Genomic DNA, 12,850 nt, shown 5'->3' with positions numbered 1-12,850 from the left:
GGAAGCTCCACTTTTCTTTCCAGAAAGACACAGATTTATGACAGCTGCTGCCTTCCTTTCATTTCTATAGCAGAGTTAATTTAGATTTATCATTCAATTCAAATCCAGGGAAAGTTCCAGTCCCCAGCAGCCCGCACAACCATTCATTTTCTACCAACAATAACTCTGACTAAACAATAGAATCTTGCTTGCAAAGACTCAATAAAAGTTATGCTGATACTTGGGGAAAAAAATTGCTTATCTTCAAGCCATGAAAGGAGTAAACTCACCCACCTGTCACAGTGATGAACCCAAAATGAAATTTTTGATCTGATGCTCCAAAGTCTCTGGATTTTGGCCAGAGTGGAGAGCAAATGTAGGCAAGGGGTGTCCAGGTTAGAGCAACATCAAACCCAGAGGGATGTTGGCTTTGTTGTTGTCTGGAGGTGCTACAGTAAACCAAATAAAACTTGGCAGAAAGAACTTCTACCGTAACACCAACTTCTACCATAACATCAATGTTTTGCCAACTTTTCTCATTAATGGGCTGTGACAGGACAGAAATATCACACATCCATGGCTTGGGTGCATTTCAGTCTCTGCTCTCAAGGGCACTGCTTCCACCTCAGAGGCAGACTCCAGTGCTGCACTGAACAGAACCAATCCAAACCCCAGAAAAATGCCCACTGCTGGAGTATAACACCTTCCCCAGGAGCAGGGAAGGGGAGAGAGAGCCAGGAGACATGGCCATTAGCCAAAATATCAGACAAAGAAAGACGCTGAGAAAAGATACGACGACTCAGAGAGATTTCATTTCCTCCAAAGAATTCTTTGGCTTGAGCTTTTCTCTCATTAATATAATTTCCCACATTTCTGCCCTTGCTGTATATCTTACATCCTGCCATTGTTGCAAAGAGAGCCTGAAAAGACTGAAAAACATTGAAATCACAGCTATATCCCAATTCATCTTTTCCCTCCAGTCCTTCTTCCAAAAGAGAGCAGCAAGAGGCATCCTAATCCAAGAAACTCCTCCTTCCAGCTGCCCCCACAGCTGCTGGAGCAAATGGTTTCATCCCTGCAGTGGGTGGATTGCTAATTGCTTCCCTGCCCTCCACCCTCCCCCGGGATTGCCCTGAGCATCCAATTCTCATCAGAAGCAGCAAATGATTGGCAGAGAGCTCAAGGCTCCAGCAGCTCCTGCTGGGGATGTCACTGCAAATCTGGGAGAGGAGGAACGTGGGGAGACAAGCCTGGGAGAGGATGGGAACTGCAAAGGGCAGCCCATTGCCCTAACACTGCCTGGGCCAGCCCGCATCCTGCCAGGGATATTCCTGAGCTGAAGGAAGAGCTTTTCACCATGCTCAGAAATCAATTTTTGCTTTGTGTCCATGCTGTTTAATCAATACAATAAAAGCTGAAGTAGCTATGGTTGCTTTTGATATAATAGCATTTGGCAGTCACAGACTTAAGGTAAATAAATAAAATTTGCAGTAAGTCCCTGTGCACATGAATGTAATCTTGACATTTGCTCTCATATTTAAAGCCTGATCTATAAGTTCACCTTGTAGAATCATTAAAGTTGGAAAGTACCTCTGAGGTCATTGAGTCCAACCTTCTGCAATGGGAGAATTAATTTCAAAGGCTCTTGAAACAGGCTTTGGCAAGCTCACATGATTCCACATGAGAGATTAATAACACTAAGAGAGGTTTTATCACAGTCAGATTATCAGCAAGACATGACAGAAACTATTTGGGCCATTGGGAAAGAAGAGGCTGTGAAAGCCAAAGATATACATGAAAACCAATAAATGTTAGGGACTGCCTTCTCTAATTAGGATTCAGAGAATTTAACAAATGGGATTCCTTGCAGAAAATTCTTGGCCAAAAGCAGATCCCCTAGGTATTGAGTGCCAGGGGTTTCATGCATACATTTATTTCTAGGCAGAAGAAAGGGGAAGTGCAGGTCAGGGATGCACAAACCAAGCTGGGAGTCCTGTGGCACTGAAGGGCTTGGTCCTTCCTCTACCAAATTGTCCCTTTTGCTCCTCATGAAACAGCAGCAGCTGAGGGATGTTTGAAGGTGCAATGTGTAGAAAACTGAAATAACCAACAGAGGCTGTCAGAGCATGATGGAGGAGCAGTGTCAGGAGGGTTTGACAGATCCCTGCAACACTTCGAGTCTCTGATTATCACATCAAACAAGGCCACGACATCCTGGCACTGCTGACAACTTTCCCTTGCTTGGCCAAGATGAAAACTCCATCTGTGCCCATCAGGTCATGCAAGTACTTGATCAGTTCTCTCAGGGTTGAGCAGAAACCAGATTTCAGCTGAACAGAGAAACCTCTGACAGGACATTTCTGTAGAAAAACAAGGGCTAATTTCATGCTGGGGTGATCTGTCCCCATCCACCTGATCTTGTTTAGGAACAGGCTTTATCTCTTCCTTCAGCAGATAATTACCCTCACATACTACAGTTATTCTCTGTTATTTCCTGCTTCTCTTTCCTTAAAAAAAGAACCAAAAAAACCCCTTAGTGTGTCTTTTTCCTTTAAGCATATGGTTTCTGACACATATAAATCAATATAGTTAATAGAAAATATGCTTCAGGAAGGGATTTATAGAAATAGAAGGGCCAGTCATGAAACATGCACAGAGCATCCTTAATAGAATTATATCATGTGAATCTATTTGGAAACATTTGTCATCTTAGGACAAAGCTATAGCCAGAAAGGAATATTACATGAGAGCTTTCTCTTTGCACAACATATTGCTGCTAGCCTGGCTGCCTTAAAACCACAAACTAAGAAACCTTTTAGTTTATTTAAGTGCCAGATGCCTGATTTAAGGCAAGCTGGGCCTGATCCCAAAGCCCATCAGGGATGATAGGAAATCATCCTTTGAATTCAGCTGGCTCTGGCCCAGATTTACAAGCTGGTCTCTCACAGGCACATTTGTACCACAGGCAGGGCACTGACCAGGGGTATTTATGTATTCCAAATGCTTTCCTTACAGTCTGCATGTGGAGTTTAGGCTGCGCTTACTAACAGTTGCTGGAAATCATAAATAAAGGCTCTTTGAGCGTTTGGCCTCAAACTTGTGGCAGTGGTGCTGTTTTGAGGCTGCCACTTCTGAATTCATGTGCTAGGAAGGGGCACATTATGAAATTTCATGTTACAAAATCACATTTTCACTATCATTTGGTCCCAGCCTGTGATGGGAACTTCAGAAAGTGGGTTGTGAGGGAGCAGAGAGGGAAAACCCCAAAACAGTTTGGTTGTGTGTAGGCAGCAGGACGACTCAGAGATTCATAGAATGGTTTGGGTTGGAAGGGACCTTAAAATTCATCTGCCATGGACAGGGACACCTTCCACTGCCCCAGGTTACTCCAAGCCCCATCCAACCTGGCCTTGGACACTTCCAGGGATGGGGAAGGAAGTACAGAATGGAGCTGAGTGACAAATAAGCAATGAAAACAATAGACCCACAGACAAAACTGGGTAAACAGAGAAGGGGATCACTTCCCCAGGCTGGCTTTTCAGTAACAGATCCTTTCCTCATGTTTTTCTAATCCTTGCTGTTCTAAACCCTGATGTTAAAACATGTTCCCCTTCCAGCCACATCAACATTTATTTATGTGACTCTAATGTGGCAGGTTTTTAACTGGCTCCATGTTTTTGTCCACCTTCATTTAAGCTTCCCTCTGGCATCCCAGGATCCACTGATGCTGCCCTGAAAACCGGTGCAGTTTGGAGACAGCTGGAATAGCAGGGGGAGGCTTTTGTGTGTGACTCTGTGTGTGTGTCTGGAGCCTGATGAAGAGAATGAACACAGCTGATGACAGATGCTCACAATTAAATCCAGGCCAGATAATAAAATCAGGCGAGGAATAGACCTTTGGTCCCAAGCTTTAATTCTTGTCGGCAAAGAAGGGAGAGTGTTAATGCAATTTCATGTACTGCTACCTTGATTCACTTCTCTTCCTCACCAACAAATACACTCAGGGTTTGTGCACAGATTCTGGCAGAAGCAACCATAAATACTTGCTCCCCTGTGTATAAATTCCAACGTTGGAAGCCTGGCTTTACAGCTGAGCTCTCTGAGAGTTTCTTTGGCTGTTGAATCTACATCCCAAGAAAATCCTAGCAGAACTCAGAGAAGGGAGGAGTAGGCAAAGTCCCATCAAATTATTTTTTCAATGACTGAGAGCTTGAAGAGGACCAAATCTCAGCTTCACTGTGGATGAAAAACAAATCTGCATAGATTTCCTTGCCATCAGTTTATGAGACAATATATTACTGTGACCATGTTCACAGGGGTCTTAGGATGAGGGAAGAGACGAGGATCTGACTCCATGTTTCAGAAGGCTGATTTATTATTTTATGATATATATTATATTAAAACTATACTAAAAGAATAGAAGAAAGGATCTCATCAGAAGGCTGGCTAAGAATAGCAAAAGAAGGAATGATAACAAAAGCTTGTGTCTAGGACAGAAAGTCTGAGCCAGCTGACTGTGATTGGCCATTAATTAGAAACAACCAACATGGGCCAATCAAAGATCCACCTGTTGCATTCCACAGCAGCAGATAATCATTGTTTACATTTTGTTCCTGAGGCCTCTCAGCTTCTCAGGAGGAAAAATCCTAAGGAAAGGATTTTTCATAAAAGATGTCTGTGATATATTACTCTTTCCAATGTCACCATCATCCAGTGGTGATGGCTGCAGGTTGGGCTGCTTCAAGGCTATAAGAAAAGCCACTGGGATATGATTTCCTAACCAGTATTTGCCTGTGATGGTAAAAATTAGTGTGTGATTGTCCTTGATTGCATAGCTCACATCAGCTCATCAGCCACCTTCCTGCTCCTCCCAACCCTCCTGAGTGATGCTCTTTGGATTGTGGCTCCTCTGATCCTTCTGCTGCCAACAGTTCCTGCATCACTTTGTGGATGTGCTGTGTTTATGTTAATGCTCATATTTGTGTCTGCTTCTGCTTCTGCCAAGGTGTCTTCCTGTTTAGTGAAAAACAGCACTAAAAAAACAAGTAGTGAGAATATTATCATTCCAACGCAGGAATGGGAATTTCTGCTAATCCAAACCAGGATACAGTGTCCAAACAGCAGAATTAACACAGCTCTGCTGCATATGGTATTGAGTTGCAAATGACTCAGAGCATATTCTCTGTCCAAAGGTGGGCAGATGTACGGCTTTGATACAAGGCTGTGGGCATCGGCTCCTCCAGCCTTTAAAATGCTGCCAAGGAGGTGGGAATGGCACAGATCAGAGCTGGGCTGCAGCTCTGCTTCACACAGTGCAGTCAGGGGGAATTTCAGCTATTTGGGGTTTACAGGGTGGAGGAGAAAGAGTCTGGGCCTGTGGCTGCCACTAGAAATGCATATTGTAGGACAGGAGGGCTTTTTTTGTCCTGTACAAATTGCCTCAGTTCCACTTTCCTAAGTAAACAACCAGCTACAGAGTCAGCTACACTGCTAAATGAAAACACAAGTTGAAAGAGAGCAGTGTAGATTAATTGAACAGGAAGAAAGGAAATGTATGTGTAGCAGACCTGAAAAGGAGACAGAGAGCTAATTAAATGTAGTACAATAATTTCACACAACGTCCTTCACATGCAGCATCATAAAATGTTTGCCAGATCAGTGCACTAAGAATCAGCTGCGAGTCTGAAATCTTCCTAAAATCAGAAACTTTTTACATCTCTTGTGCTCCACCTTATTGTTGTCAGGCTGGTGCAGGGAGCTGCTAAGAGGGAAAAGCATCATAGCTCATCAGTCCTTCCTGAGATCAAGGTGAAATTCCATCATATCAACCAAAGAATAACAAAGTGGGAAAAGCGAAGAGACCAAAAACCTGGGTTGGGCAACAAATGAGAAAGACCAATCTGCCATGTGCCTTTGCAAGAATCCATGGGGTTTTTTTTGAGTAATCCTTCCCATGGTCTCACAACATTCATTTTTTTTTTTAGTAATCCTTCCCATGATCTCACAAAATTCGTGTGGGGCATGTTCCAGTATGTGTGCATGAAAATGCTGCAGGATCTTTTTGGAGCTTTTTGGTGCTGGAGGTTGTAAGAGTGATATCCATGTTCCCTTTTCCAGATGTGATCCTTCCACTGTCTCATTTTTGGCTGTGCTCAGCCAAGGACTACACCTGAGGGATGGCTGCAGGCACCTTAATTAATTCTTGCTTTCAAATGACAGCAACACACTCCCTGGATCAGTCTCCAGGAGTGTTACTTAGCATGAGCAGGAAATTGAGGACTAGTGAAAATAGCATCAATTTCATTATTGTTGGAGAAAATATATTACAAGTGGAGCAAACTGAAAGTCACTGGAGAATGATGGAGCTGAAAGGAAGAAACGAAATATGTGAGCATTCCCTTAGGATACTGATATTTCTATACTGGTGGTTTTATGCAAAAAGAATTTGGAGCAAATTTGCTTCCTGCTCTGGCTGTAATCTTCACCAAACTTCCTGATTTTCTGCTAGCAAATGTGCAGCCAGTTTTTTCCGTGCTTGCAGCCTGAATCACAGCCACTGCTGGGAGCCACTGTGCAGCCAAGAGTCTGACAGCACGTGGGACAACAAGCCTTGAACACATCTGGGTCCTGTTCCTCTGCTCTCAACACTGCCAGGGTCCAACCTGCTGCACCTCCTGTCCTTCTAACACATGTGGTGATGCCCATGTGAGAGAGACAGATCTAGGCAGAAGTCTTCCCTTTGGTTTTGGAGAACTTTTCAGTCATCAATTCCTCTGAGTCTCACAAATGAAGGCAAGATTTTTCTTGCCCATGGAAGAAGATTCCCTCATTGGACTTACCCAGCACTTAACTGCCTTTCTCTAGGAATAAATTAGAATAACAAGGTAGGGCAAACCATTTTATTAATTCCCTGGAGGTGCACTCCAGTGTGTTTCTGCTCCCAGTTAATCTCTTCTGCGCTGCCCATGAGGGAACCAAGTGAGTCATGAGATGCTTTGGGTGCCAGCTCCAACCTCCTGGGTGCTCCTCTTTGTGTGGGATGGAATGAGGGCAGGCAGAGCTCCCCTGCCCACATCCCAGCCTGTGGCTCAGGCAGGTGTCCCTTTGCTCATCAGAGAGCTGCAGGTTGCTGCATTCTGTGGTCTTCACAATGGAAAAAGCACAATTGTTATAAGGCACTGTTATCTCCTGTCACATTCAATAAAATCAGCCTGGCTCTTGGAAGCCCAGTGAGGAAGGTGTTGGGATGAAAATTCATGAGTGCAGGGTAAGAGACATTGGCCAATCAGCCCTTCTGTCAGTCATAACCCCACAGATACATTTTTTAGGGCAGGAATGGGTAAGCTGGGGTTATGGGGCCTCGCTGTGTGATTTGCCAAGCAGTCCAAAGGTCCTCCTATAAGGACTGGTGATGAAGGCAGGTTGTGTTGGTGATGAAGGCAGGTTGTGTTGGTGATGAAGGCAGGTTGTGTTAACGATGAAGGCAGGTTGTGTTGGTGATGAAGGCAGGTTGTGCTGCTGATGAAGGCAGGTTGTGTTGGTGATGAAGGCAGGTTGTGTTGATGATGAAGGCAGGTTGTGTTGGTGATGAAGGCAGGTTGTGTTGCTGATGAAGGCAGGTTGTGTTAATGATGAAGGCAGGTTGTGTTAATGATGAAGGCAGGTTGTGTTGATGATGAAGGCAGGTTGTGTTAGTGATGAAGTCAGGTTGTGTTGCTGATGAAGGCAGGTTGTGTTAATGATCAAGGCAGGTTGTGTTAATGACGAAGGCAGGTTGTGTTGCTGATGAAGGCAGGTTGTGTTAATGACGAAGGCAGGTTGTGTTAATGATCCTTGCACTGCTCTCAGCTGGGTTATGCAGCTGTGCAGCTCTGGCTGCTGGTGGATGTAGACTTAGCTCAGCAGGCCATGGCGGCTCCTTGAAGAGAAGTGGCACTCAAGGAAGGGGAAATGTTTTAAAAGGCTCCAAAGTATGAGATCTGTAATGGATCACAGGAGTGGGCAGCACCCTGAGAGGTGAACAAACACTGCAGGGAAAACAGTGACAGGAACATTGGAGGGAGAGAAAGAGACTCCTCTGCTTGAGCTGGGGCTGCAGCACGGAGGTGAGATCTCTGCTGTCAGCCAGGGAAAGCCAGGACTGCTTGCTGTGGCTGCTCTTAGTAATCTCCACAGCTAATTTAGTACTTTAAATTTAATACTCTAATTTAAGAAAGAGTTGTTGCTGCTGTCACAAAATGCTGTTGTCCTACCTGTCCTATAATTAGGAGAAATCCAAAGAATGACTTGATTTCTCGTGACATTAAAGCCCATCATGATAATTACTGAAAAACCAAAACCCTTTGCACTGTTGTGGCTGCTTGACCACGTTTGCTGAGCTTACCCAGATGTTCCTTATAAAGTTTCCCCGTTTGTGAGGAGAATCCCTGGGAAAGGGGTGCATGGTTGTTGGGTTTCCTGGCTTGGAAATGCAGCACAACCAGGGAGCCTGTGGTGCTGTTTCCCAAACCTGCAGAGCTGAGGAGGAGCTGATACTCTTGGTGGCTGATCTGTTTTGGAACATTAAACCCAGACTGCTTCTGTCTGAGCCTGCGGGGCTCAGATCTCCTGGGGCTTTTCTGAAGTGACAAAAAGCAAGTTGATTTTCTGGAAAAGCTTTTCTCGGGAAAAGCTTTACCCTACAAAGTGTTGGCAGCTCTCCACACTTACTTTCTTCAAGGTACAGGGGGAAACTTGCTTAGTAGCTGGCAGAGCAAAGCTCATGAGGGAATTTTAAAACATCGAAGTGCCTGCAATTCAGAGATGCTGCAGCAGCCATCTAATGCACATTTATTTTGCATGGGAATTTTGCAAATGTAGCTGAATGATAACATTCTTTTGCCATCCTGCTTCTTCTGTTATGAGGTGTTCAGGATCTCTGATGCAGGTTTCCAGGAATACACGTGTTTAAATTCAAACTTGTGTTTAAATTCAAACTTGACCCTTGGAAGGGAAGAACCAATTTTCTGCTCTTGTGTCAAGCCCGAGTGATGATGATGAATTGGCAGGACCTGCCTCACAGATACTTTCATTTAGATCCTTTTGAGTGTGTAATAGAAAATGGAATGGTGAAGGTAGGCTAATCCTTATCCTTGCTTTTCCAAGCATCAAACTGAAATAGCTGATGCTTTCCTGAGACACTTTGTCAGTATCTCATGGGAAAATGGGAGCAAGAGGCTGAAATCAACATTTCTGCAGCATTGCTCCAAACAGGGTGGTTCATGTGTGAGCCCACAGAAATGTGCAAACGAGGGATGTGACCACATCACCCCTTATCTGCCAAAACCTCAGCCCAGCCCCTGTGTCAGCAGGAGGGCAGTGCCCCCAGCAGTTACTACAGAGGAGTGGGCAAAACTGAGGAACTTCTCCAAAGATGCCAGGCACTTGTGAGTAGGATTTTTTTTAATTGGTTTCCACCTGTCAGACTTGTCAGTGGTGAAACTGGATGTTTTCACAGAGAAAAAAAAAATCCTTCCCCCTCATCCACCCCCACACGTCCTGCCTCCCCACAGCCCATCCCCAGCTCCAAAGTGACAGCTGAGCAGGTTTATTTCTGTCAGCAGCAGAGGAGGAGGCTGTGAGAAGAGGCATCCCACAGCTCTGGTTCCTAGCTGGTATTTTGTGTCTGATCTCTGTTTGGGAATTATTTCCTTTGGGCGCTGCTGAGACTGTGCTTGCTCCATTCCCCAGCCTTTAGGCTGATGTTGTCCCTGGGATGTGCAGGTGCTTTAGCAGCAGCCTGGCAGCTCTGCACAGCTTTGGGATGATCTGTCCCTCCTCAGAAAGTCCCAGGTGCCAGGACATTGGCCCAGGTACCAGCTCCCACAGGGGGCTGTGCTTGGGCACAGAGGAACCTGGCAGGGGCTGTGTGGGAGTGTTTGGAAACCCAACCTGGGACTGCTCAAAGAGCAGGGTCCCTGGCACAAGCCCAGCCTCCTCCTATGGCAAGGAGCCCCTGGAAAGCAGGATGGGGGTTTTGGCACAGAGTGACAGGGAAAACTGGGGGAGAAAGGAAGCAGCTCTCTGCTGACAGCAGGAGACAGAGGCAGAGCAGTGAACAGCCCGGCCACAGCCAGGCTGCCTCCTGTGCTCCAAAGCCCGCTCTGCAGGTGACTTCCCTGTGACATCCCTTCCCTTCCTGGAGCTAAAATACAGCAAAGACTTGGGTGGTGTAAGAGGACCATGGCTATGAGTTATGGGGGGAAAAAAGGACAGAAGCTCCCCTGGCACACAGTTGTCACCTGAGAGATTTCCATTTCTGTCACTGACATATCTTATGAAAATCCTTTCACTAGGATTTTTCTCCTGAGAAGCTGAGACATGTCAGAAAAGAAATGTAAACAATAACTATCTGATGGCTGTGGAATATGTGGTGTGGAGACGGTTTACCAACAGGTGCATTTTTGGTTGCATGTAAATTGTTTTTAATTAATGGCCAATCACAGCCAGCTTGTCAGACTCTCTGAGTCTGTCAGGAGATTTTATTATTCATTTCTTTTCTAGCCTTCTGATGTCTCCTTTCTCTTTCTTTAGTATAGTTTTGATATATCATTTTCATATCATCACATCATAATAAATCAGCCTTCTGAAACATGGAGTCAAGATTCTCATCTCTTCCCTCATCCTGGGGACCCTCAAACACCACCACACACTTCCACCAAATTCACAGAATTCCCTGAGCCTTTGAGACAGAATGGATCAGTTCAGCTTTGGGCCATCAGGCAGCTGAGATGACAACATTGTTGGTGTCCTCAGGTCAAGCCTGTCATGTTGAATTAACAGCTCATAAGGCACAAGAAGTGCTGCCTCCCCCCTGTGAATCAGAACTGAGACATCACCTGCACAAGTAATTGTATTAGTTTTGAATCAACAATGAGCACAAAGGATAAACAATTATCTACTTAAGTTCTTCATCCTTTTTGGTAACATTATTGGGCAGAGTAATTGAATTACTGCTGTCTTCCCATTTGTCATGGGGTTTATGAGACACCCTTTCTTCCTGTCCCCTGCTTGTGCATGAACACAGCAAACAGCCCAAAGTGCCTCTGGCTCTGCAGGTAGGGGTGGGAGCCTTGCTCAGAGGTGTCCTGGGGTCCACCTGCTCCTGGGGATGTCAGCTGCCAGCTCCTGGTGTGGCTTAGGAGGAAACGTGGTCCCCAGCCAAGGGGATGGGAGCAGAGAGGAGAAATGTGGGAGGAAGGAAATGTTCATGCACCTGATGTTCATGCACCTGATGTTCATGCACCTGATGCCCTCCTGGAGTGCTGCAGGGCTGATACCCAGAGCTAGAACTGGGCTTTCCAAAGTGATGCTTTAAAAGGAGCTGGTCTCTTCTTCCTGGAGAGCTTTCCTTGAGGTGAGATCCACGTGTGGCTGCACAATCCCCATGGTGGGGCTGCAGTGTCTCATAGCCCACATCTGGCTGTGCAATCCCAGCTTTGCCTGACTTGGATTTGGTTTCTCTGTACCTATGGAAATGTTGTGCATCAGAACTCAGCATGCATATATTTATGTATAATATGATATAAATAATGTGTATCATTTAGATATAATTATATAACACCTATATAAGAATTATATTTATCTATATAATGTTTACATTTATTTATGTAACATTTATTTATATATTTATTTATAATATATTTATATATATTATATATAATATTTTTTTTTTCCCCACCACAGCTCATGATTTGTTTGAAATGAAATCCACTTTTCTGCATCAAGGTTTTTCTGGTACCTCTGGTTATGATGAGGTCTCAGTGTTTGACTTTTGAAACATTAGACTTTCCAGCAGCACAGAACAGTTTAAAGGAAAATAAGGACTCTCAGCTATGAATATTTATGGCTAGAGTTGAATTGTATTTCAGAATGCAAGTCATTATTGCTGGGAGAACAGGAGATAGAAGGCAATATTCAATTTATTAAAATATTTTCTCTTTTGTGCCTTGATCAGTGAGCACATTTATTTGAAATTTCTGTCGTTTAAATCTCAGTATTAAAATCTTATTAAAGCTACAGTCTTACTAAATAAAACAGAGCAAGGAACAAGGCTATCCACAACACCAATAAGCCAGAAATATTTCTGCTCATAAACACTAAAAATGTAGAGCTGACCCAAGCTGTTTTATAGAGCAGATACTTTGATATGAACAGAAACACAAATTATTCTCAATTTCAACATTCATGAGGTAGAACCACAGCTGCTCAAGTGAAACTTGTTAATCCTAAATAAAAGGAACTGGTAGGAAAGATGTGAATATTTGCACCGGAGTTGAGATCAATCAAACCAAACACGCCCTCATTTTGAGGGTCTGTGACTGAACATTTCTTCTAAATTTAATATTTGGAGCGTAGGGATGACTTTGAAAACATCTGTGATTGAAAATACAAATGTGGGAAGGTGGGCAGTGGTAAAGATGCAGATTAAATGCTCTGGAGCTGTGTTTGGCAGCAGGAAATCCTGAAAACCTTCCCAGATTTGGGAGTTTGTCTCTCTCCCAGGTATCCCACTTGTGTCTTTCTCCAGCAAGCCAGGTGAGTGTCCCATTCCTCAGCCTCTGCAGCTCTGATCCTCCCCCTCTGCTAAACCATCGAGTGTTTTTGCAGCTACAAGGATGACTCTAAGGACAGGAGATTTCCTTAGGTTCTCTGAGGAGCTACCTCCAAACTGAACTGAAGTAAATTTCATCTGAGCAGAAGGGAAAATGTCCTCAGTTGCACTTAGGAATAATTGCTCTACAAGAGAGTTGAGAACAGCTAAAAAATACAGAACTCTGGCCAAAAAGAGCCAGGGATTGTGGGAACAGGCATTTGCTGGGAGATGTGAGCA

The sequence above is a fragment of the Geospiza fortis genome, unplaced genomic scaffold (genome assembly GCF_000277835.1).
Source record: "Geospiza fortis unplaced genomic scaffold, GeoFor_1.0 scaffold188, whole genome shotgun sequence".
NCBI lineage: Eukaryota > Metazoa > Chordata > Aves > Passeriformes > Thraupidae > Geospiza > Geospiza fortis.
Note: the sequence above shows the minus strand (reverse complement) of the source record.